At 37.3% G+C, this 27208-nt stretch overlaps 1 long non-coding RNA gene across 19 annotated transcripts in view; it reads left to right on the forward strand.

The window, feature by feature from the left end:
* Positions 1 to 27208, forward strand: part of LOC106634637 (uncharacterized) — a 176845-nt gene that overhangs the window by 46222 nt on the left and 103415 nt on the right. The window contains exon 2 of one of the 19 annotated variants that reach the window (XR_010111711.1): positions 1892 to 2029. The exons of the other annotated variants lie outside the window; for them this stretch is intronic. This is a non-coding gene — a long non-coding RNA (uncharacterized LOC106634637). The remainder of the gene's footprint in view (positions 1 to 1891; positions 2030 to 27208) is intronic. 19 annotated transcript variants of the gene reach the window in all.

The raw sequence follows: 27208 nt of genomic DNA on the forward strand, positions 1-27208 counted from the left end.
AAGGGTCTGGGTCAGAATACTGGAGCCCCTATGCTTTATCGCTATTTTTGTCAAATAATACCAGACTGCACCATCATGATAGAGCAATTAAAAAGCAAACTCTGGAAGTCCATTGAATTTGACCTCTACAATTGGTGTGCTTTTGAAAATGTTTAGTGATACACCACTGTATACTTGTTAGCGTATTAGATAATATAAGAACTGTAGAGATTAAATACACTTGGTTTTTGCCCTCAGAGAGGCTAGATATTGTGTGTGTGTTTGTAGGATTTGGAGAGGTGAAAGCGTGGCCCGGGGTTAGGGAAGAAGAGTTGGTGGTGGTAGTGGAGGTGAAGTTAACTCTATTGTTGGGGAAATAAGTCATACAAAGTGCTAATCGAAGTTCAAAGAAGGGTAAAATGAAATCCTATGATTTAGGGATGGCATCTTGAGGAGCACTTAGTCTGGCTTTTTAAGGATGGCTAAGATATGGACATGCAAAGAAGGAAGGCATGACAGCTAGCACAGAGATGAATATTTAGGTGAAAAGGACTCTGTCCACTGGGGACTGAATTTCCTTTAGAGATTGGGGACTGAAAACTAACAAGAGTCAGTTGTTCATGTAATGAGTCCTTGGTTTTACTAGTAGCCTGAGACCATGGGTAGCATTTAAATATAATAATCTGTACCCACTCATGTAACATTAACATTAATTATTACATATGAGTCCTTTGGGAAACACTGGGATGATCACATCCCCCCCTTCAAAGGACTTTGATCCAAAAAGGTAGAGAAGAATGGTAGATAAACAATAAGAGCACATGTGATAAGTATCTTGAACGAGATATGGAAATAAGGCTAGGGGATTCCAGGAGATGGAAACATTCAAGCCTTCAAGAATGTCAAGCAAGTCTGTATCAGTAGTTGGCATTTCAGTAGACTCTGAAGGATGGAGATTTTGCCACGTTCGACTAGGGGAAAGGATGCCCAACCGGAGGAACAGCATGAGCAGAAGTAGGAAAGTAAAGGGCAAGAAAGTGAATAGTGACAAATTCAGTTTGATAAGGGTAGCAGTAGAGATTGTAGGGAAGGATTTTGTGCAGCTAAAGGAATGACAGGGGAGATATCTTCACAAATAATAGTCAGTCTAGAAGTCCTTTTAGATAGTCTCAAATTTATAACCATAAACAATGGAAGAAGGACAGTACAATGAAGAGCTCTACATAAGAAAGCATGAAATTGCTTCAGAATTGCTGTGAGGTTTCTTTCCTCTGGAAATGAAATGTCACTGCATTTCTTGGATGACAATAGTATGATACTGCTCCAAAGGGAAAAGAAAAGGTATTGACTCTGATGACTGTAATTATATCTGGCCATTTTCCCTTTATATCATTGGCTATACTGCAGGCTTTCAATATAGACTAGAGGGTGACTGGTCCAAAGACTCACCTATTCATGTTCTTGTCCAGAAAAAAAAATCTGTATCAGTTCCTGAGAGATAAGATGTCCATAGAGTGAATAAATAAGAAATAGCCCAACCAATTCAAACAAATTAGGGTATAGCCAAATTTCTTAATTTATTACTTGGTTAGAATAAAATGATAAATATTTCAGAAAAATAGAGGCAATAGTCTCTATTTTTAGAGACTATATATTATATATATATAATATATAACAATATATTATTGTTTTGAAATATATGGATAAATAAAACTAACATCTTAAAGTTAGTAGCTTTTTATTTTGAAAGTGGGTTCACATCTATATTCTAATAGCTTAAGAGATTATCAGGGCATGAAATTTTTGCTCTATTTTACAAATGGGGAGACTGAGAATAAGGCATTCCTGACTTTCTGAGAAATAAAAGGCTTTTGAAGTGACCAAAGAGCTAGTGCTAACTTTCCTTTTACAGAAGTGGGAACAGAGGCCTATGGGAGTAGTTGACTTGTCCAAAGACTCAGAGCTAGTGACTGATGAAGTTGGGACTCAAATCCTACATTCTACCTCTTAAACCAGGAAACTTCCCTCTACACCCCACTGCTTCTGAAGAGTAAGTAAGAGCTTTCCTTTTGATCATTGCCTCTATATGATTCAGCAAATACCCAAATTCTATTTCACAAGAATGTGGTCGAGTCTATTAAACGTTCTGTAGACAGTAAGCATCAGCACAGTTTGTTCCCTCCTGCACTCTCTTGAATGAATACATTCCTCACCTGCAGAGGGGTGACATTTAAAATAAAGCCAAATAATTTTCTGTTTTTGAAAATGTCAAAGATGATCAGGGATCACGTCCAGGCTTGGAGCTACAGTACCATTTTTTTTTTTTTAATGACTGTGCAGTTTAAACACATGGGTAGATAAAATCTCTGGGTTTCTTCTGGTGAGCTGAAGTTTTGAAATTCACTTAATCCCTTGCTATCTTAGAATCAGTACCATGCACGATATAGCCATCCAAAATTTAGTGTTTATGGTCATATAAAAAAAAATCTTGGCAGGCTGCAAATCAGCAGTGTGCCCAAATGCTTTCTAACTGCTTAGAGAATTACTTCAGAGGATGAAAGACATGAAGGACAAGAACAGTTTGCCACTTTATAAGCTTGAGATGATCCAGATAATTTAGAAAATTCTTTCCACAAGGAAAAATAACATTCATTACAGACTTAAAAAAAACAGCTGATGACAGTATTTGTGATACACAAAATATCCTATTTTTAATAGTCATCACGTATGGATTGTAATTTGGATACAGAAACAATATTTTTATAGTTCTACCTTCAAAGAGGATGGTAAAGGTGTGATGCACAAGTAACTCATAGCTTTTCTTTCCATACTCATTTTGTGTGATCTTAGGAAAAAAGCCCTTCATTTCTATGGTGATTCAGTTGACCATTTTTGATCATGTATTTATAGTTTCTCTGTCTTCAAATGCTTTTTTTTAGGGCTTCCTAGATGTTATGATATAAAAATTGTATGGCTACTGGTTAGTTAACAAACACTTGCCTTATAATTTTGGAAGAGAGCAAATTTTCTTTTGTATACTTTTTACTAACATGAATATAGTGGCTCCAAAGGGCTGGACAGGTGCACGGCATTCCCCCAAGTGATGAAGCAGAGCATAGGTAAGTTGTCAGACAGCACAGTCACCAGTCACCAGAAAATGACTGAAGGCAGCACTCTTTCTTCATATGTGGCATTTCCATGTTTCTTCACCAAGCTTGTGTTGTGTTTCTACTTAGCTGCATTACAAAATTTTCTTTGTGGAGAGCATGGGATTTAGCTACGCATTTTATGAAAGTGTGTTTATAATTAACTGAGTAACTGTACTGCTTAGGAATCACAAGAGGCCATCACTGGACCTGGTTTTGAGCTCTGGCAAATAGCATGGGTAAGGAGAAAGAGGAGGTGATGGTAGAGAAGTCAGGGTAAGATAAGGGTTTAAGCTGGGCACGGTGGCTGACGCCTGTAATCCCAGCACTTTGAGAGACAGTGGATCACCTGAGGTCAGGAGTTCAAGACCAGCGTGACCAACATGGTGAAACCCTGTATCTGCTAAAAATACAAAAATTAGCTGGATGTGGTGCTGTGCACCCCAGCTACTCGGAAGGCTAAAGCAGGAGAATCTCTTGAACCCAGGAGGCGGAGGTTGCAGTGAGCTGAGATTGCAGCACTGCACTCCAGCCTGGGTGACAGAGTGAGACTCTGTCTAAAAAAAAAGAAAAAAAAAGGTTTAGTTTCTGATCTTTAGGCATCGTCATGAGAACAAGTGGCTGATCTTTCTTGGTTTCTTGCCTGTCAGAGACACGGAGTGAGAGAAACTTCTGGGGATCCCTGCTCTGTGTGAAAATAGGCTGATGCTCCTTAACCTGTAGTTCAAGGGTATCACTTAGAATAGGTGAATTCCATAAGAAAATTAAAAAGAAGTTTATTAAAGTCTATTAAAGCAAACGTAAGGACTTGATCCCTAAAATATTCTCATAAGATGGCAGGCAGAGCATAAAATCAATAGTAAGTCTCCCACTCCACCTCCTCATTGCAGATCCACTGCAAGAGGTGACTTACTTTACGTTCTCTGATTTGCGTTTTTCTGGTGTGTACCTACAACTACTCACTCCATTGCCCATAAGTTTGAGAAATAAACATAATTTTCTCAAATTCTTGATCCATCAGTGTTCAGCAGTAGTAGATGATTCCAAAAACAAAAGATGTAGTGTTTGCTCTTGTATAATACAAACTTACTCCTATCTCTCCTTCTCTCCTATCTCCTAGTTCATAAGAGTTTTATCATTTTAAACACTTTAACATTTCCATGGTTTATAGATTTGAGACTTTTTTTTTAGAGATGGAGTCTTGCTCTGTCACTCAGGCTGGAGTGCAATGGCGCGATCTCGGCTCACTGCGACCTCCACCTCCTGGGTTCAGGCGATCTTCCTGCCTCACCTTCCCAAGTAGCTGGGACTACAGGTGTGTGCCACCATGCCCAGCTAATTTTTGTACTTTTTAGTAGAGACGGGGTTTCACTATGTGTTCACCAGGCTGGTCCCGAACTCCTGACCTCAGGTGATCCACCCGCCTCGGCCTCCTAAAGTGCTGGGATTACAGGTGTAAGCCACTGTGCCCGGCCCAGATTTGATACTTCTGTGCTTTGCTTACAACTTGAAAAAATACAATTCAGCAATGTTTACATTATTAAGATTAGGCAAATATATTTACTGCAGAACCAACTAGTGAAATTTGATCTGTAGAAAAAAGGAAATGTAATCTTAAAGCATTAAATTTGTGTCACTTTAAAGAGAATTTTCTGCAAGTCGAGGCCAAGTGAATTCTCTTTTTTTACAGCCCATTAATTGTTCATTGTAATGCCATAGTTTAGATCAATTAATATGTAAACCATGAGGGGGTAAGGCTTTCAGATATCTGCCTGGGAAACTGAGGAGTTTGGAGCAAATGTCTAAGAGAAGAGATAAGGAATGAGTCAGGACTGTTTGATCAATGAGGTTTTAATTGTCACAGCAAAGAGGTCTGTCATAAACTTGTTCCTGGCTCTGAGAGAGGAAGCAAATAAGTAATAAATAAGATAATTATTTTCAGTGAAATTTCTGTAGGTTAGTTAAGGTATAGGGTATTATTGCTTTGATAATTTGACATACTGCTAACTGAATAAAATATAAAAAGGGTAAGAGAAATAATTACATAACTCTATCCAGTGAAATTTCCAGGACTTGAACAAAAACATTCAATGATACTGGCTTACAGGGCCTAGTGGAGACTGTGGGGTTAGTGAACATAGTGTACAAGGGTGGCTGGAACATGGCAGAATGTAGTGGAAACAGCTACTTTATGCAATGGATACGGGGATCTCAAGAAGCAGACGTGGACCAAGCAAAAGTGGCAGTGCCTAGAAAGAGCTATAGCTCTCACTGAAAGTAATTCACACCTGGAAGAAAGTATAGCACTCATTGGAAGTTGTTGTGCCCAACAGATTTTACTGTCCCCAGAAAAAGAAAATTGGTTTAGAATATGGGAAGAAGGGGTGGATGTTATATGAAAGATGAGCAGCTTTTTCATGAGATTTCCCTGAGGACATAACTGGGAGAGACAGAGTAGAGGAAAAAAAACTAGTTAAAATTTTGTGCATATATGTGTGTGTGTGTGTGTGTGTGTGTGTGTGTGTTGTATTTTATATAGATCCTTGGTAAATATAAACACTTTAAATTGCAATTATATGAAGACATTTTTCTAGAGCAATATTACATTGTGGGAAAAAGTGTGAGAATTTGGTCAGAAGAAGAACTCTGTTTGCAAAGCTGCTGTACAAGTCTCTCTAAGGTTATCTGAGCCTCATTTTTTCTAATCTGTAAATTGGGAATAAGAAACCCCTTCTTTCTTACTAGGTGTTGTAAGAATGAACTGGAGAGATGTGAAAATCACATGTGAAACCTAATGGGTTATAGGACTGTTGGCTTTTCTTCTACAGAATAATCAAAGTTTAGAAATACTCTTCTTCAGATACCTGCTCCCCAAAATCTGGAGCTCAGACAAGCCTTTGTATCCCTTGTTTACTAAGCAGCAGTGATAAATGTAATATTTACTCACCTCATTAATACAGTTATCTGGCTTGGTCTACTCTAGGGTCAAATGTATCTTCAGTGTTTTGACTTCTTTCAAGAACACTTAGAGAAGGGTATAGGTTATGGTCCTGAAAAATAACAACCTTCTGTCCTAGGCAGAATTTTCTCCTGAGATGACAGTCCAAATTCCCTATCCCTGATACCAGGTGAATCAACACAACTTATGGATTTATTAACAAACCTATTGTTATTGTTGAGGATTTTAAAAATAAATTAATTTTTGTTATTATAAGTCATTATCTGGATTTTTTCAATACTTATTGATTGTATTTATGTGAGGGTGGTAATCAGTATGGTAGAAGAGGAAGAACACTAGAATAAAATTTTAAAAAATGGGAAACTTAAACTGGGTTTATTCTTTCTTCCTTTCTCTTATTTCCTTGGTTTTTTTGTTTGTTTGTTTGTTTTTGTTTTTGTTTTTTTGTTTTTTGTTGCTTTTTTGTTTTTGAGATAGAGTCTCTCTCTTTTGCCCAGGCTGGAATGCAATGGCGCGATCTCGGCTCACTGCAACCTCCGCCTCCCGGGTTCAAGTGATTCTCCTGCCTCAGCCTCCTGAGAAGCTGGGATTACAGGCACCCACCACCATGCCTGGCTATTTTTTGTATTTTTAGTAGAGACGGGGTTTCGCCATGTTGGCCAGGCTGGATGATTCACCCACCTCGGCCTCCCAAAGTGCTGGGATTATAGGCAAGAGCCACTGCACCCAGCCCCTCTTTTTTCTAATTAATAAATAATATTTATATTTATTTATAGGGTACAAAAAAGGCCATCAGAAAACATTCACTGAAGTCTTACTTGTAGAACTTAAACTTCAAAAATTAGTAGAATTTGGACATGTGGAGATGGGCCTAGATTGTAAGACTCAGAAATGACACATGCAAAGGTTCTGAGGCCAAAAATCATGGCCCGTATACAAGAAATGGTGTAAGAGTACCATTTGGCTTGAGTTTGAGCATGAGAAACAGAATGTTAAGCTGCCATTTCACATTGTAATGACTATGAGGCAGAATAAAAAAAGTTTCCTAATATGCAATGTAGAAAAGCCAAATGTAAAATTATATCTCTACACTGACTTCAGCTTCGTAAATTATGTCTGCTCATGAGCAAAGGCTGAAAGGAAATGCTACCTGCAAAAAAATTTATAAACAGATGGCATTAGACTAGACAAATTTCCATTTTTAAATTCTTTATATTGTTATTACACATTAAATAGTTGGAAATGCATGAAAGTGTTTCTGCATTTTATGAATGTGAGGCTTTCAGACATTTATACATACCTTAAAAATATAAATAACTTGCACATGAAACTCAGTGGCCATTATTCACACTCTAATTTCTAGGAATCCAGCACAATGAAAATTCTAGAAATTCTCTTTTCCTTTCTCATTTGAAAGGTGGCATAAAGTATACGTGCAAGGTGTTCCTGTTTATAGCAAAAGACACATCTAATAGGTAACCATCTGAGAGGAAGGGCTGATTTTTTTAACAGGGCATTATGATGACAAAGCTTGGCTGTCTGTAAAAGAAGTAAAATATGGAGAATTATTGAAATTAAAGTGATAAAATGCAAAGATTACATAACATTTCATAGATGCTGAGTTATGCTCAAGGGACTCACTTAGTAGGCAGTTTTGTGATAGAAAGTGAAATATATCCATTTGTTCAAAAAGCAATGTATTGCCCACCTCACTGTCTTGCTAACCTCAGCATTCTCTCAAGGTACCTGGAAGCAGAATTAGTTGCAATAGTATTCATAGGTCTATCCACATCTATCTTATTGCCAAGATGAACTAGATTTGTTTGCAGGAAAAAAGGGAGACGATGTCGTTGATTGCTCTAACTTACTATAAAGCCGCATACTTATTGGGTGCTTTTACTAAATTAGTTTTTTCTAATCATCAAAATATATACGTATGTATTGTTATCTTCTGCAATGCATCTGACTTCTCAGAGGCTGTAGTCAAACATTAAGCAGAATAACTTACTTGACTAAATCACTAAACTTTATGCAATTAAGACTGGAAAAAATTACACATCAAACCACCTTGTTTTATACAATGGGAAACTGAGGACCAGAGAGAGCAATATTTCCATGCAATTTCACAGTAAAATTGAGTGGTAATGAAAGACTAGAAAAAAAGTCTCTTCCTTCCTCATTTAGTACTGTCTTTCTAAGTAACATACCACGTTTTTATTGGAAACACAGAGTAGGTTAGAGGAAAACAATTATAAGCATGTCTTTGAACATTAAAGTAGGAAATTAAATTTGATTTATGGAAGAAAAAAAGAAATGAGATTTACCTCCCTTTTAGAAGAGTAGTAATTAGCACATTGCTCAATGATGGAAATGGGCATTGTTAGAGAGTGACTTGGGGCTGATATGTGGCATCTTTGTCTTTCTTATGTGTGCTTCACTATAATCACTCACTAATGTCAACTAAAATGATGCTCTTCAAAAATGGCAATAGAAGGAACTAGTCAACAGTTAATACTGAAATATCTTACTTTCTAACTACACTGAGCCCAGTAAAAGGCTCTAGAGGGCTACTACAGCATGACAGGTTCTTATTCTTGAGGAAATTAAAATCTAGTTAGAAAAAGAAGTATAAAATAGCAACAAATAATACTAAAAGAATACACTTATTTGCAAGTTTATTGGGTATAATCACTAAGAAGACATACAAGTGACCACACAAAGTGCTCAACATCACTAATCATCAGAGAAATGCAAGTTCAAACCACAATGAAGTACCATCTCACACCAGTCAGAATGGCTATTATTAAAATGTCAAAAAGCAAAAAACAGCTGTTGGTGAGGATATGGAGAAAAGGAAATGCTTATGCATTGTTGGTGGGAATGTAAATTGGTACAACCTCTGTGGAAAACTGGATGGAGACTTCTCAAGGAACTAAAAATAGAACTATCATTAAATCATCAATCCCACTATTGGGTACACACCCATCATCAATCCCACTATTGGGTACACACCCAAAGGAAAAGAAATCATTATATCAAAAAGACACCTGCAGAAAGAGGAGGCAGAGCAAGATGTCCAAATAGAAGCCTTCACTAATCAACCTGACTGCAGGAATATTAAACTGAACAACTAGTCACACGCACACACAAAATCACCTTCATAAGAACCATAAATCAGGTGAGTAATCACAGTACCTGGTTTTAATGTGATATCACTGAAGGAGACACCAAAGAGGATAGGAGAGACAATCTTGAGTTGCCAATGTCACCCCTCTTCCATTCCCCAGCAGCAGCCACATGTCACAGAGAAAGAATCTGTGCACTTGGGAGAGGAAGAGCACAGTGATAAAGGGATTTTGCTCTAGAAATCAGGGCTGCCCTGTCACAGTGGAAAGCAACACCAGGCAGAACTCAGCTGGAGCCCATGGAGGGATTATTTAGACCCAGCCAGAAGGGAAGTGTCCATCCCATAGTCAGAACCTGAGTTGTGGCAAGCCTCACCATTGTTGCCTAAAGTGCTCTGGGATTCTAAATAAACTTTAAAAGCGGTCTAGGGCACAAGGACTGCAATTCCTGGGCATGTCCTGGTACTGTGCTGGGCTCAGAGCCAGCAGACTTGAGGGGCAAGTGACCTAGTGAGATACCAGCTTGGTCGGCCAAGGGATTGCTTGCACCACACCTCCTCAACTCCAGGCAGCACAACTTGCAGCTCCAGGAAAGACTCCTTCCCTTCTCATGAGAAGAGGAGGGGGAAGAGTAAAAAGGTCTTTGTTTTACAACTTGAATTCTGGCTTAGCCAGAGTAGGACAGAACACCAGCAGAGTTGTGAGGGTCCGATTTCAGGACCCCACTCCTAGATGACGTTTCTAGATGTAGCCTGGGCCAGAAGGGAACCTGCTGCCTTGAAGGGAAAGACTGAGCCCTGGCAGGATTCATCATCCGCTGACTAAAGAGCCCTTGGGCCCTGAATAATCAGCAGTGGTAGCCAGGCAGTACTCACTGTGGGCCATGGGTGAGATTCAGAGATGTGCTCGCTTCAGCTGTGACCTAGTGCATTCCCAGCTATGCTGGCTGTGGGAAGAGACTCCTTTTGCTTGAGAAAAAGTGATAGAAGAGTAAAAGGGACTTCGTCTTGCAGCTTAGGTATCAGCTTGGCCACAGTGGGATAGAGCACCAAATGGGGTCTTGGGGTCCACAATTCTATACTTTGCCTCTTGGATGGCATTTCTGGACCTGTGTTATGTCACAGGGGAGCCCACTGCCCTGTAGATAAAGCCCCAGGCCTGGCAGCATTTACAAAAAGCTGACTGAAGACCACTTGGGCCTTGAGTGAATGTTGGTGGTAGGCTGGCTGATATGGTTCAGCTCTGTGTCCTCACCAAAATCTCATTTTGAATTGTACTCCCATAATTCACACGTGTTATAGGAGGGACCCAGTGGGAGAGAACTTGAATCTTGGGGGTGGGCTTTGTTTCCTCCATACTGTTCTCATGGGAGTGAATAAGTCTCATGGGTTTGTCAGGGGTTTCCACTTTTGCATCTTCATTTTCTCTTGTGGCTGCGATGTAAGAAGTGCCTTTTGCCTCCTGCCATGATTCTGAGGCCTCCCCAGCCATGTGGAACTGTAAGTCCAATTAAACCTCCTTCTCCCTAGTCTCAGGTTTGTCTTTATCAGCAGTGTGAAAATGGACTACTACAGTAAATTGGTACCAGTAGAGCAGGGTGTTGCTGAAAAGATACCTGAATAGGTGGAAACCACTTTGGAACTGGGTATTAGGCAGAGGTTGGAGCAGTTTGGAGGGCTCAGAAGACATAAAAATGTGGGAAAGTTTGGAACCTCCTAAAGACTTGTTGATTGGCTTTGACAAAAATGCTGATAGTGATAAGAACAATAAGGTCCAGGCTGAGGTGGTCTCAGATGGAGATGAGGAACTTGATGGGAATCAGAGCAAAGGTGACTCTTGTTATGTTTTAGCAAAGAGACTGGTTGCATTTTGCCCCCACCCTAGAGATTTGTGGAACTTTGAACGTGAGAGACATGATTTAGGGTATCTGGCAGAAGAAATTTCTAAGTGGCGAAGCATTCAAAAGGTGACTTGGGTGCTGTTAAAAGCATGACATTTTAAAAGGGAAACAGCATAAAAGTTTGGAAAATGTGTAGCCTGACAATGTGATGGAAAAGAAAATCCCATTTTCTGAGGAGAAATTCAAGCCAGCTGCAGAAATTTGCATAAGTAACAAGGAGCTGAATGTTAATCCCCAAAACAATTGGAAAAATGTCTCCAGGGCATGTCATAGGTCTTCATGACAGCCCCTCCCATCACAGACCTGGAAGCTTAGGAGGAAAAAATGATTTTGTGGGCTGGGCCCAGGGTCCCCATGCTGTCTGTGTGCAGCCCAGGGACTTTGTGCCCTGCATCCCAGCTGCCCCAGCCATTGCTAAAAGGGGCCAAGGTACAGCTCCACCCATGGTTTCAGGGGATGTAAGCCCCAAACCTTGGCAGCTTCCACATAGTGTTGAGCGTGAGGGTGCACAGAAGTCAAGAATTGAGGTTTGAGAACCTCCACCTAGATTTCAGAGGGTGTTTGGAAACAACTGGATGCCCAGGCAGAAGTTTGCTGCAGGGGTGGGGCTTTCATGGAGAACCTCTGCTAGGGCAGTGTGGGAGGGAAATGTGGGGTCAGAGCCCCCACACAGAGTCCCTACTGAGGCACTGCCTGGTGGAGCTGTGAGAAGAGGGCCACTGTCCTCCAGACCCCAGAATGGTGGATCCACTGACAGCTTGCACTGTGTGCCTGGAAAAGCCACAGACACTCAATGCCAGCTTGTGAAAGCAGCCAGGAGGGAGGCTGTACTCTGCAAAGCCACAGGGGTGGAGCTGCCCAAGGTTATGGGAACCTACCTCTCTTGCATCAGCGTGATCTGGATATGAGACATGGAGTCAAAGGAGATCATTTTGTAGCTTTAGAATTTGACTGCCCTGCTGGATTTCAGACTTGCATGGGCCCTGTATCCTCTTTGTTTTGGCCAATTTCCCCCATTTGGAATGACGGTATTTACCCAATACCTGTAACCCCATTGTATCTAGGAAGTAACTAGCTTGCTTTTGATTTTACAGGCATGTAGGTGGAAGGGACCTGCCTTGTCTCAGATGAGACTTTGGACTGTGGACTTTTGGGTTAATGCTGAAGTGAGTTAAGACTTTGGGGGACTGTTGGGAAAGCGTGATTGGTTTTGAAATGTGAAGACATGAGATTTGGAGGGGCCAGGAGTGGAATGATATGGTTTGGCTCAGTGTTCCTACCCAAGTCTCATCTTGAATTGTACTCCTATAATTTCTACATGTTGTGGGAGGGACCTGGTGGGAGACAATTTGAATCATGGGCAGTTTCCCCCATACTGCTCTTGTGGTAGTGAATAAGTCTCACAAGATCTGATGGTTTTATCAGGGGTTTCTGCTTTTGCCTCTTCCTCATTTTCTCTTGCCACTGCCATGTAAGAAGTGCCTTTCACCTCCCACCATGATTCTGAGGCCTCCCCAGCCATGTGGAACTGTAGGTCCAAGAAACCTCTTTTTCTTCCCAGTCTCGGATATGTCTTTGTCAGCAGTGTGAAAATGGACTAATACACTGGTGGTATTTGCTGTGGGCCTGAGGCAGTGTTGACCACGGGGAGAGACTCCTCTGCTTGTGGAAAGCGGAAAGGAGAATAAGAAGGACTTTGTTTTGTTGCTTATGTGCCAGATCAGCCAGAGTAGAAGAGCGCACCATGGAGATTCCTAGAGCTTCTGACTCCAGCCTTGGGTCCCACATGGACTCTCTGGACTTACCCAAGGCTGGAGAAAACTTTCTGCCCTGAAGGAAACAACACACCCTATCTGGCTTCCCCACCTGGTGATTGTACAGCCTTAGGGCATTGATCAAACATAGGGCGTAGCCACGCAGTGGCTACCACAGGCCTTTGAGGAGACCCAGTAGCATGCTGCTTTCTGGATTGATCCAGAGCAGTTCCAGTGGTGGTGGCCACAACAGTGCTGTTTTACTTCTCCCACAGCTCCAGGTGACTCAGCACAGAGAGAGAAAGAAACTCTGTTTGTTTGAAAGAAAGTAAGGGAAAAGGACAAGAATCTCTGCCTGGGCAATCCAGATAATTATGCAATTAGTGTTAAGTTGTCATCAGTTTAAAGTAATAGGTTATAAGATATTATTTGCAAACCTCATGGTAACCTTAAATCAAAAAACATACAATGATTCACAAAAAAGAAAAAGCAAGAAATTAAAACATACCACTAGAGAAAATCACCTTCACTAAAAAGAAGACAGGAGGAAGAAAAAAAGGAAGACAAGACCACAAAACAACTGGAAACAAAAAACAAAATAGCAGAAGTAAGTCCTTAATTATAAATGATAACATTGAATGTAAATAGACTATCTATTCAGAAGACATAGAGTGGCTGAATGGATTAAAAAAAAAAGCCTCAGACTCTGTAGCCTAAAGGAAACACACCTCACCTATCAAGACAGACTGAAAATAAAGGGAAGACACAAAGAAGTCATTATATAATAATGGAGTGAATTCAGCAAGAAGGTATAAGTTATTGTAAATATAAATGCACCTAGCACTGGAGCACCCAGATTTATAAAGCAACTATTATTAGAGCTAAAGGGAGAGCTTGATCCCAATATAATAATAGCTGGAGAGTTCAACATCAAACTTTCAGGATTGAAGAGATAATTCAGACAAAATAAATAAAGATGCTTTGGACTGAAAAGGCACTGTAGACCAAATGTCCCTAATAGAACATTTCATTCAACAGCTGCACAATACACATTTTACTCCTAAGCACATGAATCATTCTCAAGGATAGACCATATAGGCCACAAAACAAGTCTTCAAAAGCTCAAAAAATTGAAATTATATCGAGTATCTTCTCTCTACAATGGAATAAAATTTAAATTAATTACAAGAGGGATTTTGGAAACCATAAAAAAAACAGAAATTGTGTAATATACTCCTCAAAGACCAGTGGGTCAATGAAGAAATTAAGAAGGAAATTAAATATTTCTTGAAACAAATGATAATGAAAACACAACATACCAAAACCTATGGGGTATAGTAGAAGCAGTACTAGGAGGAAAGTTTATAGCTATAAGCACCTACATCAATAAAGTAGAGAAAGTGCTACAAATAAACAACTAATAATACATCTTAAAGAATTAGAAAAACAAGAGAAAACTAAAACCAAAATTAGTAGAAGAAAAAAATAATAACCCAAGGATAGATATATAAAATTGAAACAAAATTCAAAAAATCAGAACAATGAAAAGTTGTTTTTTCTTGAAAAGACAAACAAAAGTGACAAACCTTTAGTCAGACTAAGAAAAAAAGAGATAAGACCCGAATAAATAATATCAGAGATGAGAAAGGAGACATTACAACTGATACCACAGAAATTCAAAGAATTGTTAGAGGCTACTCTGAGCAAGTATATGCCAATAAAATGCAAAATCTAGAAGAAATGGATAAAGTTATAGACACATACAACCTACCAAGATTGAATCATAAAGACATCAAAAAAATCAACAGAGAAATAAGTAGTAATGAGAATTAAGCAGTAATAAAAAGTATTCCAGCAAAGAAAAGCCAAAGGCCTGATGGCTTCACAGCTGAACTTTACCAAACATTTAATGAAGATTTAATACCAATCCTACTGAAACCATTCAAAAAACAAGAGGAGAAATAAATGTCTCCAAACTCATTCTACCAGGCTAGTATTACCCTGATACCAAGCCATGCAAAGACACATTACAACAACAGCAACAGCAACAAATAAACAGACAAAAAACTTCAGGCCAATATCCCAATGAACATTTATGCAAAAATTCTCAGCAAAATATTAGCAAACTGAACTGAACATCACATTAAAAAGATCGTTCGTTATAACCAAGTGGGATTTATCTCAGGGAAGCAACATATACAAATCAATCAATGTGATACATCATGTCAAGAGAATAAAGGACAAAAACATTATGGTTAGTTCAACTGATGCTGAAAAAGCATTTGATAAAATTCACAATCCCTTCATGATAAAAACATTCTAAAAACTGTGTAAAAGGACCATTACTCAATAAAATAAAAGCCATATACAACAGACTCACAGATACTATCATACTGAATGCAGAAAAACTGCAAGCTTTTCCTCTAAGATTTGGAACATGAGGTGGAACAGTGTAAAATGATGTCCACTTTTACCACTGTTATTCAACGTATTATTGGAAGGCCTAGCTAAAGCAATCAGACAGGAGAAATAAATAAAAGGCATCGAAATTGGAAAAGAAGAAGTCAAGTTATCCTGGCTTGCAGGTGACATAATCTTTTATATTTGAAAAAAAACCTAAAGACCCCACCAAAAAACCACTGGAACTGATAAACAGTAAAATTTCAGGATACAAAATAACATAAGAAAATCGTAGTATTTATACATGCCAGCAGCAAACAATCTGAAATAGAAATCGAGAAAATAACTCCATTTATAATACCTATCGAAAAAATAAAATACCTAGGAATTAACATAACCGAAGGAGTGAAAGATCTCTGCAATGAAAACTGTAAAATGTTGATGAAAAAAATTGAAGAGGAAACAAAAATGGAAGGATATTCAATGTTCATGGATTGGAAGAACCAATATTTTTAAATGTCCATACTTCTAAAGGAATCTACAGATTCGATGCAATCCTTATCAAAATAACAATGACATCCTTCACAGAAATAGAAAAAGCAATCCTAAAATTTATATGGAACTAGAAAAGATGCTGAATAACCAAAGCTCTCCTGAGCACAAAGAGCAAAGCTGGAGGAATCACATTACCTGACTTCAAATTATACTACAGAGCTATAGTAACCCAAATAGCATGGTACTGGCATAAAAACAGACACATACAGACCAGTGGAACAGAACAGAGAAACCAAAAACAAATACAAACACCTACAGTGAACTCATTTTTGACAAAAGTATGAAGAATATAAACTGGGGAAAAGACAGTCTCTTTAATAAATGGTGCTGGGAAAACTGAATATACATATGCTGAAGAATGAAACTAGACCCCTATCTCTCACCATATACAAAAATCAAAAATTGTTCAAAGACTTAAATCTAACACTTCAAACTATGAAACTACTACAAGAAAACATTGGGGGAAACTCTCTAGGACACGGATCTGAGCAAAAATTTCTTGAGTCATACCCCACAAGCACAGGCAACCAAAGCAATAATGGACAAATAGGAAAACCTTAAGTTAAAAAATTTCTGCACAGTAAAGGAAACAATAAACAAAGTGAAGAGGGAACTCACAGAATGGGAGAAAATATCTGCAAACTATTCATCTTACAAGGAACTAATAAACGGAATATATATGAAGAGCTTAACTCTGTGGGAAGAAATCTAATAATCTGATTTTAAAATGTGCAAAAGATCTGAATAGACATTTTTCAAAAGACATGCAAATAACAAACTGGCATATTAAAAAGTGCTCAACATCATTGATCATCAGAGAAATGTATATTAAAACCACAATGAGATAGTGTCTCACTGCAGTTAAAACAGCTTTTATCTAAAAGATGGGCAAGAACAAATGCTGGTGAAGATGTAGAGGAAAGGGAACCCTTGTACACTGCTGGTGGGAATGTAAATTAGTACAGCCACTGTGGAATACAGTTTGGAGGTTCCTTAAGGAAATGAAAAAAGAACTGCCATATGATCCAGCAATTCCACTCCTAGGTATATACCAAAAAAAAAAAAAAAAAAAACAAAGAGAGAGAAGTCAGTGTATTGAAGAAATATCTGCACTCCCATGTTTGCTGTAGCACTATTCAGAGTAGCCAAGATTTGCAATCAACCTAAGTATCCATCAACAGAGGGATGGATAAAGAAAATGTGGTAATATAGACAATGAAGTACTATTCAACCATTAAAAAGAATGAGATCCTCTCATTTGCAAATGAGATGTTATCTATTGACAACACTGATAGAACTGGAGGTTATTATGTTAAGTGAAATAAGCCAGGCACTGAAAGAAAATCTTCACATGTTCTCACATATTTGTGGGAGCTAAAAATTAAAAACAATTGAACTCCTGGAGATTCAGAGTAGAACAATGGTTATCAGGGGCTGGGAACAGTAGTGAGGTGTTGGGCGACAATTGGAGATGGTTAATGCATACAAAAATGTAGTTAGATATAATGAATAAAATCTAGTATTTGATAGCACAGCATGGTGACTGCAATCAACAATAATTTACTGTATATTTAAAAATAACTAAAAGAGTATAATTGGATTATTTGTAACACAAAGGAAGGATAAATGCTTGAGGTGATTGCTAAGCCATTTATCCTGATGTGATTATTACACATTGAATGCCTGTATCAAAATATCTCATGTACCTCATAAATATGTATGCCTACTATGTACTGACAAAAGTTAAAAGAAGAAATTAAAAAGATACCTGCAATCATATATTTATCACAGAGCTATTCACAATAGCAAAGTCATGGAATCAACCTGTGTCCATCAATGGGTGGTTGGATAAGGAAAATGTGGTATGTATACACCATGGAGTACTAAGCAGCCATACAAAAGAATGAAATCATGTCTTTTGCAACAGCATGAATGGAGGTAGTAAGTGAAATGACTGGGAAACAGAAAATAAAATGCTTCATGGTTTCACTTATAAGTGAAAGCTAAATAATGGGTTCACATGGACATATAGAGCAAAATAATACATTCTGGGGACTCCAAAAGAGGAGAAGGAGGGAATGGGGGTGAGGACTTAAATAGTGTACAATGTTCACTATTTGGGTTATGGGCAAACTACAATGCCAAACATCATCATTATGCAATATATCCATGTAAAAAATTTATATGATACTTTCTGAATTTTGACAATAAAAAAAAAATGCTTACATTTGCCTTTTATTGTTGAATTTCTCTACTTGACCTTGTGAGGCCCAATAAGGAAAGAAACATGTTCTAAAAACATATTGTTAATATGTGCTTGCAAAGGTGTTTTTCTATCAAAGCCCTCCATTCACTGAAAGAAAACAGCTTGTTATGAATTTTTTTTTTTTTTTTTTTTTTTTTTTTTTTTGAGGTGGAGTCTCGCTCTGTCGCCCAGGCTGGAGTGCAATGGCTCAATCTCGGCTCACTGCAAGCTCCACCTCCCGGATTCAAGCCGTTCTCCTGCCTCAGCCTCCCAAGTAGCCAGGACTACAGGCGCCCACCACCATGCCCAGCTAATTTTTTGTATTTTTAGTACAGACAGGGTTTCACCGTGTTAGCCAGGATGGTCTCAATCTCCTGACCTCATGATCCGCCTGCCTCGGCCTCCCAAAGTGCTGGGATTACAGGCATGAGCCACCGCGCCCAGCCCTTATTATGAACTTTTAAGAAATTTGCCCTTTATAAGTGCATATGTAAACCCTTGTAATATGAACCAGTAGAGAAAAAAACATATTGTAATGACATATTCTCTATGTTTACTAATAAAGGTGTTTTTCTATCAAACTCTTCCATTCACTGAAAGAAAACAGTTTAGGATGCATCTTAAAGAAAGTATACTTGGCTGGTCGTGGTGGCTCACGCCTGTAATCCCAGCACTTTGGGAGGCCAAGAAGGGCAGATTACCTGAGGTTGGAATTTTGAGACCAGCCTGGCCAGCATGGTGAAACCCCGTCTCTACTAAAAATACAAAAATTAGCCGGGCGTGGTGGTGCACGCCTGTGATCCTAGCTACTCGGGAAGCTGAGGCAGGAGAACTGCCTGAACCCGTGAGGCAGAGGTTGCAGTGTTGCAGTGAGCCGAGATCGCACCATTGCACCCTAGCCTGGGCGACAAAAGCAAAACTCCGTCTCAAAAAAAAAAAAAAAGGATGGTTACATTTTATTGCCTTTTCTTGCTGGATTTCTCTCTTGGCCTTATAGGGCCCAATGGAAAAAAGAAACATGTTTTAAAAATATATTCTCAATGTGTGCTTACAAAACTGCATGTGTCTAACTTTCATTCATTCAAAGAAAATTTCTTATAATGAATCTTTGAGAAAATATGCTTATATTTACCTCTTATAGCTGCATATGTAAATCCATGTGATATGAACAAATAGATTCTAATTATTTGTTAGCAACAAATGATATTAAAAGAATACACTTCATTGCAAGTTTATTTGGCATAATCTCCAAGAAAAGGAACCAGAGACAGGAATGCTGGTAATGACTGAGAATTAGTAATGATTTCAAAGGAAACAAGAGAGTTGAACTGAGTCTCAAAGACTGGGAGGCTCAGGGTAAGAGTAGGGTAGAGAAGATAAAGAATTTCTTGGCTTTTGTTACACTGTTTTTTTCAGGGCTTCTTTATTCACTTAACGCCAGTCCTTTCATCTTCATGGGCTCAACACTTTTTTTTTTTTTTTTTTTTTTTGCTTTTTAAATCTTGCTCAGGATCTCATTTCTTGAGGTCCAATAAATTATCTTATTTCTTTACTTCAAGTTGGGTAACTGTTATTTCTAATAGAAAGAGTTGTACCTTATCCACTGATTTTGGATCCTTAATTTTTTTCTACTTTATACGTGTTTCCTGGGAGATCTTCACCCTTATTTAGACAGCATTAAACAGGCTTTAGCAATTACTAAAAACATGATTTCCAAACCTGTTTCTTGAGTTCATACCTTCTTTCTATACTGTTGATTGGGTGATTCTAAACCTGGAACAATTTTGTCCCCTAGGAAATGTTTGGCAATGTTGAAAATCACTTTTGATTGGCCCACTGGGGTTGGGGGTGGCTACTGGCTTCAAGCGGGTAGAGGCCAGTGATAGGCTAAGTATCCTACGAGGCACAGGCTGCTCTCCGCCTCCTAATCTCTCTCTCTCTCTCTCTCTCTCTCTCTCACACACACACACACACACACGCACATCCCAAAGAAGCAAAGAATGATCCCATTCCAAATGTCAAAAGTTCTGAGATTAGAAATCCTACTGCAACCCTATATGTCAAACTGCGAATTGGTTTTTGTAATTTTAATATATCCTAAATGTCTCAAATTATACTTAATCAAAATGAAATATTTCATTTTTATCACCCAAGCTGTAAAGAATGTTCTGACAGAACTTAATATGGTTTAGCCTTCATAACATTTCTTTAACTATTAGCAGTTTCTTTAAGAAGTTAGGTCATACAAGTAAGAATTGACTCAACATTTTGTTTTTCACAAAGCCACAGCAACAAGTTGACACAAAGAACTTAAAGCAGCTGGCCAGTGGGAGTGAGAACTCCTGTTACCAGGTTGAAGCTTCTTTGGGAATCTTACTTTTCCTTTGGATTCTTACCACCTCCCACCCTATTCATGCTCTTCTCCAGGTTATGCCTATTATTTTTTTGATCCAGTTAACTAATCATCATATCCCTGTAAGATTACCATAAAAATAACTCTGCTTTTGTGAAATAGCTATGCCTATTTCTAATTTGGTAAGGACAATTTCCTGTACTGTGGATTGACATTCTCTGTCAGACATACAATATAAATTTCACATATGTTCACATCTTTAGAAATATAGAATATTATTTCTAAGTTTTTCCCAAATGAGTACAATATACCATTTTTCTAGAAATGCTAAGTATAAACTTAAAAATATCAACATTCCTATCTTTAGTATAAAGTTTATTTTTACATGAAACTGGCAACTACTGTATATAATTGCAACTTGAGGGCTGGGACCAGTGTTGTGTTGGGAAAACAAATCCCCGAAGAAAAAAAAGGAAGAAAAGAAGAAATAAATAAATAAATAAATAAATAAAATCCATATATGTAGTATTTGCCTATTTCTGTGGAATAAATACTCCCACTGTTGCCAATTTCAGGTTTCCAGTGGTTTAATACCTGACTCATAGACTTCCTGAATATTTAAAAATTGGCTCCCATAAGCCAGGATGAGTCTGCTCCAGCACACCACTGACTACTGTGTTTGGTTCTATAGGTAAAGTAGCAATGAAGTGGGAATCTCATGGTATGGAATTTTTGTCCTGGTTAGCTAGTTCATGTTTCATTTTCTCAACTGCAAAATGTAATGGTTGTACTGATGATCTCCAAGATCTATTTTGGTTGCAGCAGTCAAAGGTGCAAAGTGTTCTGTCATCAGTTACAATGACTCTTACTGTGAAAACATCAAATGTCACAAAAATTGGAAATGAAATTGCTATAAATGGGGTTTATTTTTCTTTTTTTGTTCATTTTGTTTATTATAGGTTAAATTCTGAATAGGCATCCTACTTCTCTAAAATAACTGTATATGGATTGAAATAATTATTTTTATTATTGAAATATTTTTGTTAGTTTATATATTCCTTCATTAATTATGCTTTCCACACTAAGTAAAACATCCCTGTACCATTAACTTTGCTGTCATTATTTTTATCTAAAAGGAGCCAATTTTTTAAATTGGGTATCTTTTTATGGAATTTTGGCAATGCAACATGAGTTTGATGATGTCACATCTGAGAGATTTCATGAAGAGGCAATCAGTAGTAGGAAGTAGAGACTGTACTTTTTATGTGCTTTATCTAAATAGACATATGCTTCTATTCTTTTATGCTATAAATAATTGCTGGCATCTGTGACATACAGATATTATTATGTTAAGAGTCTGTTTTTGTGAAGTGTAACCAAGCCAAAGGAATAAGCCAAGTTTTTATTCCCTCTTTCTGGTCAAATGCAAATTTTCTATTTAAAAGGCAAAGTTTTCATTACCAAAAGATGAATGAGATGGCACTAAATTTCATTTGGTTCCTTTATTTTTTTACATAGATAATAATGTGTCATACAAAAATATGCAGTAGGCGATTTTCTTTGACTATGAATTTGACATTATAAAAGTAAAAATGAATTAATTTAACTAAAACTTTCTGCTTCTTTGTTAATCTGCCAGTTAGCCCATGCTAAAACCATATTCATGGCATCATAGAAGGTGATGAATGACTGAATGCTCCTGTAGGAGTAACAATTCAATTTCTTTACTAAGTGTATGAGAAAACACACCCAAAGCTAGCAAATGACTTGACCTAAATAATACAGAAAGGATCATTCTGCTTTTTCTGCTCTATCCCAGAGCATCTTGGCATTTAGCAGTACCTATCTTTTCTATTACAAGAACATAAACTTAAAAAATATTCTTTTATCTACCTTCTTACACTACCACTCACAAACAACCTACTTTTTTTTACCTATTTAGATTCAAGAGCCATCGATCTCTTTTATCTCTTTTCTACAAATTTCGTAGCAGAATTTGATCATACTCTTCTCTGCGTACTAAAGTGAAGTGACTGATAAGAGATAAAAGAAAGCTCCTTCTAGGAAGCATTTGCATTTTCACAGATATTCAAGGGAACCTTAGATTATCTCTCATAACCTTATTATTTTAGAAAATTTAAGATTTACAGAATCATTGTAAGATACTACAGAGAGCTCCCATATATCCCACATCCACTGCCCTCTATTGTTAACATCACATTGATATAGTGCATTTGTCATAATTAATTAACCAACATTGATACTTTATTAACTAAAATGTATACTTTATTCAGATTTTCTTAGTTTTTACCTAATTTATTTTTTGTCTGGCAGAACCTCATCCAGCATAACATACTACATTTTTTTTGGTCTTAATTTCTTAGGTCCCTCTTGGCTAAGACAATATCTCTGACTTTCTTTGTTTTTATGGCTTTAATAGTTTTGAGAATTAGTGGTCAGGTATTTTATAAAATGTTTCTCAATTGGTATTTGACTGATGTTTTTCTTATGATTAGACTGGAGTTATAGGTTGTTGGGAGGAAGACCGCAGAGTTCAAACGCTATTCTGATCACATTATATCAAGGATATATACTATCACTGCATTATCACTGTTTATGTCAAGCTTCAATACCTAGTCAAAGTAGTGTTTATCAGATTTCCCCACTGTGCAGTTACTCTGGGTTTCCATACATTCTTTGGAAGGAAGTCACTACGTGCAACCCATATTTAAGGAATGGGGGTTATGCTTCACCTTCAAATCAAATTATTTACGTAAATTGTTTGGAATTCTTCTGCACAAAAGATTTGTTCATTATCTTCAATTTATTTATTTTTTCAATCATTATGTCACTATGAACTTATAGATATTTGGAATATAATTTAATATTTATTTATGTTGTTGTTCTAATTGTTGCAGCAGTAATCATTGGGCGCTCTTTTAATTGGTTCTTGTGTCCATATGACATTTCCCCATTATCATGTGGTTTTATTGATCAGTTTTTTATTTTATGGCAATACTGGAGGCTCCAAGCCTATCTTGTATATTTCCTTTCCTCGTCCTAGAATCAACCATTTCTCAGAAAGTCTTGGTGTCACTTACTGAAAAATGGTACTAGAAACCAAGATCTAGGTGCTAGTTTTACTAACTGTTACTGGGATATCATTGATTTCAGGCCCTGTCAGCTGACACAGCAAAGAAATATATACATGTATACTAACACATTGCACATGATTATAAATATTACTATTTGTAATCATCTATGCATATGTTAAGTTAAACATGAGTTTATACTGATGTCTCCAATTCTAATCCATTACCACATGAATTGGCCTCCTAATCTTGGTTATCCCACTACAAAAATGAGACACCTTGCTCCTACCATCTGTCATCCATTTATTTAATTGTTTAATTGCAGTACATAAGTATAGTAGTTTGAGAATTGTTAACCTAACCCATGTGGAAAATAACTTTTGAATTACAGTACAGTGCTTATATACAGTTCCTTTTGACTTCAATCTTAATTTCACTCATTCCAAAGTTAGTTAGGTCAGTACTTTTTCCCTTGTCCCCACCAGTGAGGTTAGTTCATAAATTTGTAACACAGTTAGCTTTTAGTCATACTCTACACTCTATCCTGGGACTCTTCAGCCTCATAAATGTTTTTTCTTAATTGCATACATGAAGGTTCACTCTTTGTACTGTAAATTTCTATGAGTTATCACAAATGCATAGTGCCATGAAACCACCATGTAACCACCATTAGTTTCATGCAGAATATTTTTACCTTAAAATTTCTTGCGCTTCACCTATCAGTTCTTCCGTGCCACCCAAACACCTGCCAGCCATCATTATAGTGTAATCCAGAAGAGCTTCACCACTTTAAAAAAGTCTCCTGTCCTTCACCTATTCAGTCCTCCAGCTGCCCCCTGAGTCCCTGCCAACCACTGATCTGTTTATCTCTATAGCTTTGCTTTTCCCAGTATGTCACATAATTAGAATCATACAGAATGTAGTCTTTTCAGACTGGCTTCTTTCACTTAGAAATATAGATTAAGATTCATCTATGTTTATGTATGGCTTGATAGGTCCTTTATTGTTAACACTGAATAGTATTCCATTGTATGGATATACCACATCTTGTTTATCATGTCACCTTTTGAAGGACATCTTGTTTGCTTCCAGTTTTGGAATATTATGAATAAAGCTACTATGGGTATAAGGCTTCAAATCAGTTGGGTAAATATATAGGTGTGCAATTGCTGACTGATATGGTAAGAGTATATTTAGCTTTGTAAGACACTGCCAAGCTGTCTTCCAATGGGGCCGTACCACTTTGAATTTCTATCAGCAATGAATGAGAGTTCCTGTTGCTTTGCATCCTTTCCAGCAATTGGTATTGTTATTTTTTAGGTATTAGTTATTCTAATAGGATTATGGTGAAATCTATTTACTGTTTTAATTTGTATTTCCCTGAGGACAAATGATTTGTGCATCTTTTCATGTTCTTACTTAACATGTGTGTATCTTCTATGATGGAAATGAATAGAGGAACTAAAAATAGACCCACATGTATATAGTCAACGGATTTCAAAAAAGGCACAACTGCAATTCAATAAAGAAAAAATAGTTCTTTCAACAAATAGTGGTAGAACAATTGAATATATACAAATGCAAAGAGAGTGAGAGACAGAACCTAGACTCAGAGCTGTGTATGTCTTCTTTGGTGAGGTGTCTGTTCAGAGCTTCTGCTTATTTCTTTGCGTTGTTTGCTATCTCACTGTTGAGTTCTAAGAGTTCTTTGTATGTTCTGGATACAAGACCTTTATCAGATATGTGTTTTGTAAATATTTTGTCCAAGTCTGTGTCATGTATTTTCAGTCTCAACAATATCTTTCACAAAGCAGAATTTTAAAATTGTAATAAAAATTGAAATTGACACGTTTTTCTTTCATGGATCACAATGTTTAGTTGGTATTGTACCTAAAATCTCATCATTAAACTCAAGGTCATCTACATTTTTCCTATTAACAGATCTATTGTGTTACATTTTGCATTTTGGCCTATGAACTATACTGAGTTAATTTTTGTGTGATGTATTAGCTCTGTCTACGTTGTCTCCCTCTCTCTCTCTTTGCATATGTATATATCCAACTGTTCCACCACTATTTGTTGAAAGGACTATTTTTCTTTATTGAATTTCATTTGTACCTTTTTCAAAATCAGTTGACTATACATGCGTGGGTCTATTTTTAGTTCCTCTATTCAGTTCCATCAAACTAAATGTCTAGTCTTTTGCCAGTATACCACGTTGGCTTCACTACTGCAGCTTTATGGGAAGTCCTTAAATCAATTGTTCACTCTCAGTTCTCTGATAAGTCCAAGCAAAGTAATCGTTTAAGTTTGTCCAGCTTTTTCTCAATGATGACTTCTAAACTCTTAACACGTCAAAGTTGATTCCAGAAGTTTTTCTTCATATGGTTTTTTTGAACTTTTGGGCACGGGTTGGTGGAATTGCTGTTTGATGGTGGGTATGGATTCAGGTTGTACTGATGTTTCAGGTTACTGGCTTATTTCATGTTTAAACTGTTATCAGAGGAAAAACAATCTCTCTATGTCTCAATTTTCCCAAGTTTAAATGAAAGAATTCCAATATACTGTCTTTAAGGTCCATAAAGTAATGTGATAATCCACCATTTCTCTCTGGTGTCTGGTTCCACCCAGAACTTTTGGGTCTAGGAATGTCCTATTCTGGTGCCTCACCATATTTCCATCAGGCTTTCTTCTGGCCTGAAATAGCCTCTAACTCATGTTGCATTTTATACCTTTCTATAGTTTTGGAGACAAACTATGGTATTATATCATCAAAGCTGAGAAAGCATGAATAATCTGCCAGTCTGCATACCTGTGGAACAGATAGTTGCTTTATTCCAATCTATACTTCTTGTAAATGTTTTGTGGCTTTACTACTACCACCATTACTAGCTATTATTTCTTGAGCTCTATGTGCAAAACGGCATTATATACCTGATACACATTATCTCATTTATTCTATATATATCATTATACTAAGTTAGATATTTCTCCATTTTATTTATATGCCAATTGTCATTTTGAGTTTACACATTATCTCATTTATTCTATATGCCATTTTTCTAAGTTAGATATTTCTCCATTTTATTTATATGCCAGTTGTCATTTTGAGAGAATAAATGGTTTACCTGTGCGCTGTTTAGATGTGAATGACCTGGAATTTGAACTCAGCTCTATAAGGCTTGAGCTTAGTTTCTGGTTGGCTTACATGTGTATGTTCATTTATCAGCTACCTTCAATTATATAATGTCTTTTTATGTGATTTACACTTACATTTTATATCTCTAAAGGTTTGTAGGATAGAAATGCCATCCTTCATAACTAAATAAATAGAATGTTCTTCTGCCAGGTATTGCTTGATGATCCTGAACTAAAATTTTAAAAGATATGAATGGTGATACTGAACTAAAATGTTAAAAAATATAAATTGCCCAGATCTCTAAATAGCTATGTGACCATAAGTAAGTCATATTTCTGTTTTCTCACTCTCCAGATACTATTCTAAGTGCTTTATTTATATTAGCTCATTTCCCTCCCTCACAGCAACCTGTAAGACATTATACTATTAGTGATGCAATTTTATGGTTGAGAAAACTGAGGGACAGAGCAGCTAAATGACTTGCCCAAGGCACACAATTTGTTGATGCCATTGTCAGGATGTGAACCTAGGCAGAATGGCTCCAGGGTCCATGTTTCCAGC

This window comes from Pan paniscus, chromosome 2 (assembly GCF_029289425.2).
Source record: "Pan paniscus chromosome 2, NHGRI_mPanPan1-v2.0_pri, whole genome shotgun sequence".
NCBI classification, from domain to species: domain Eukaryota; kingdom Metazoa; phylum Chordata; class Mammalia; order Primates; family Hominidae; genus Pan; species Pan paniscus.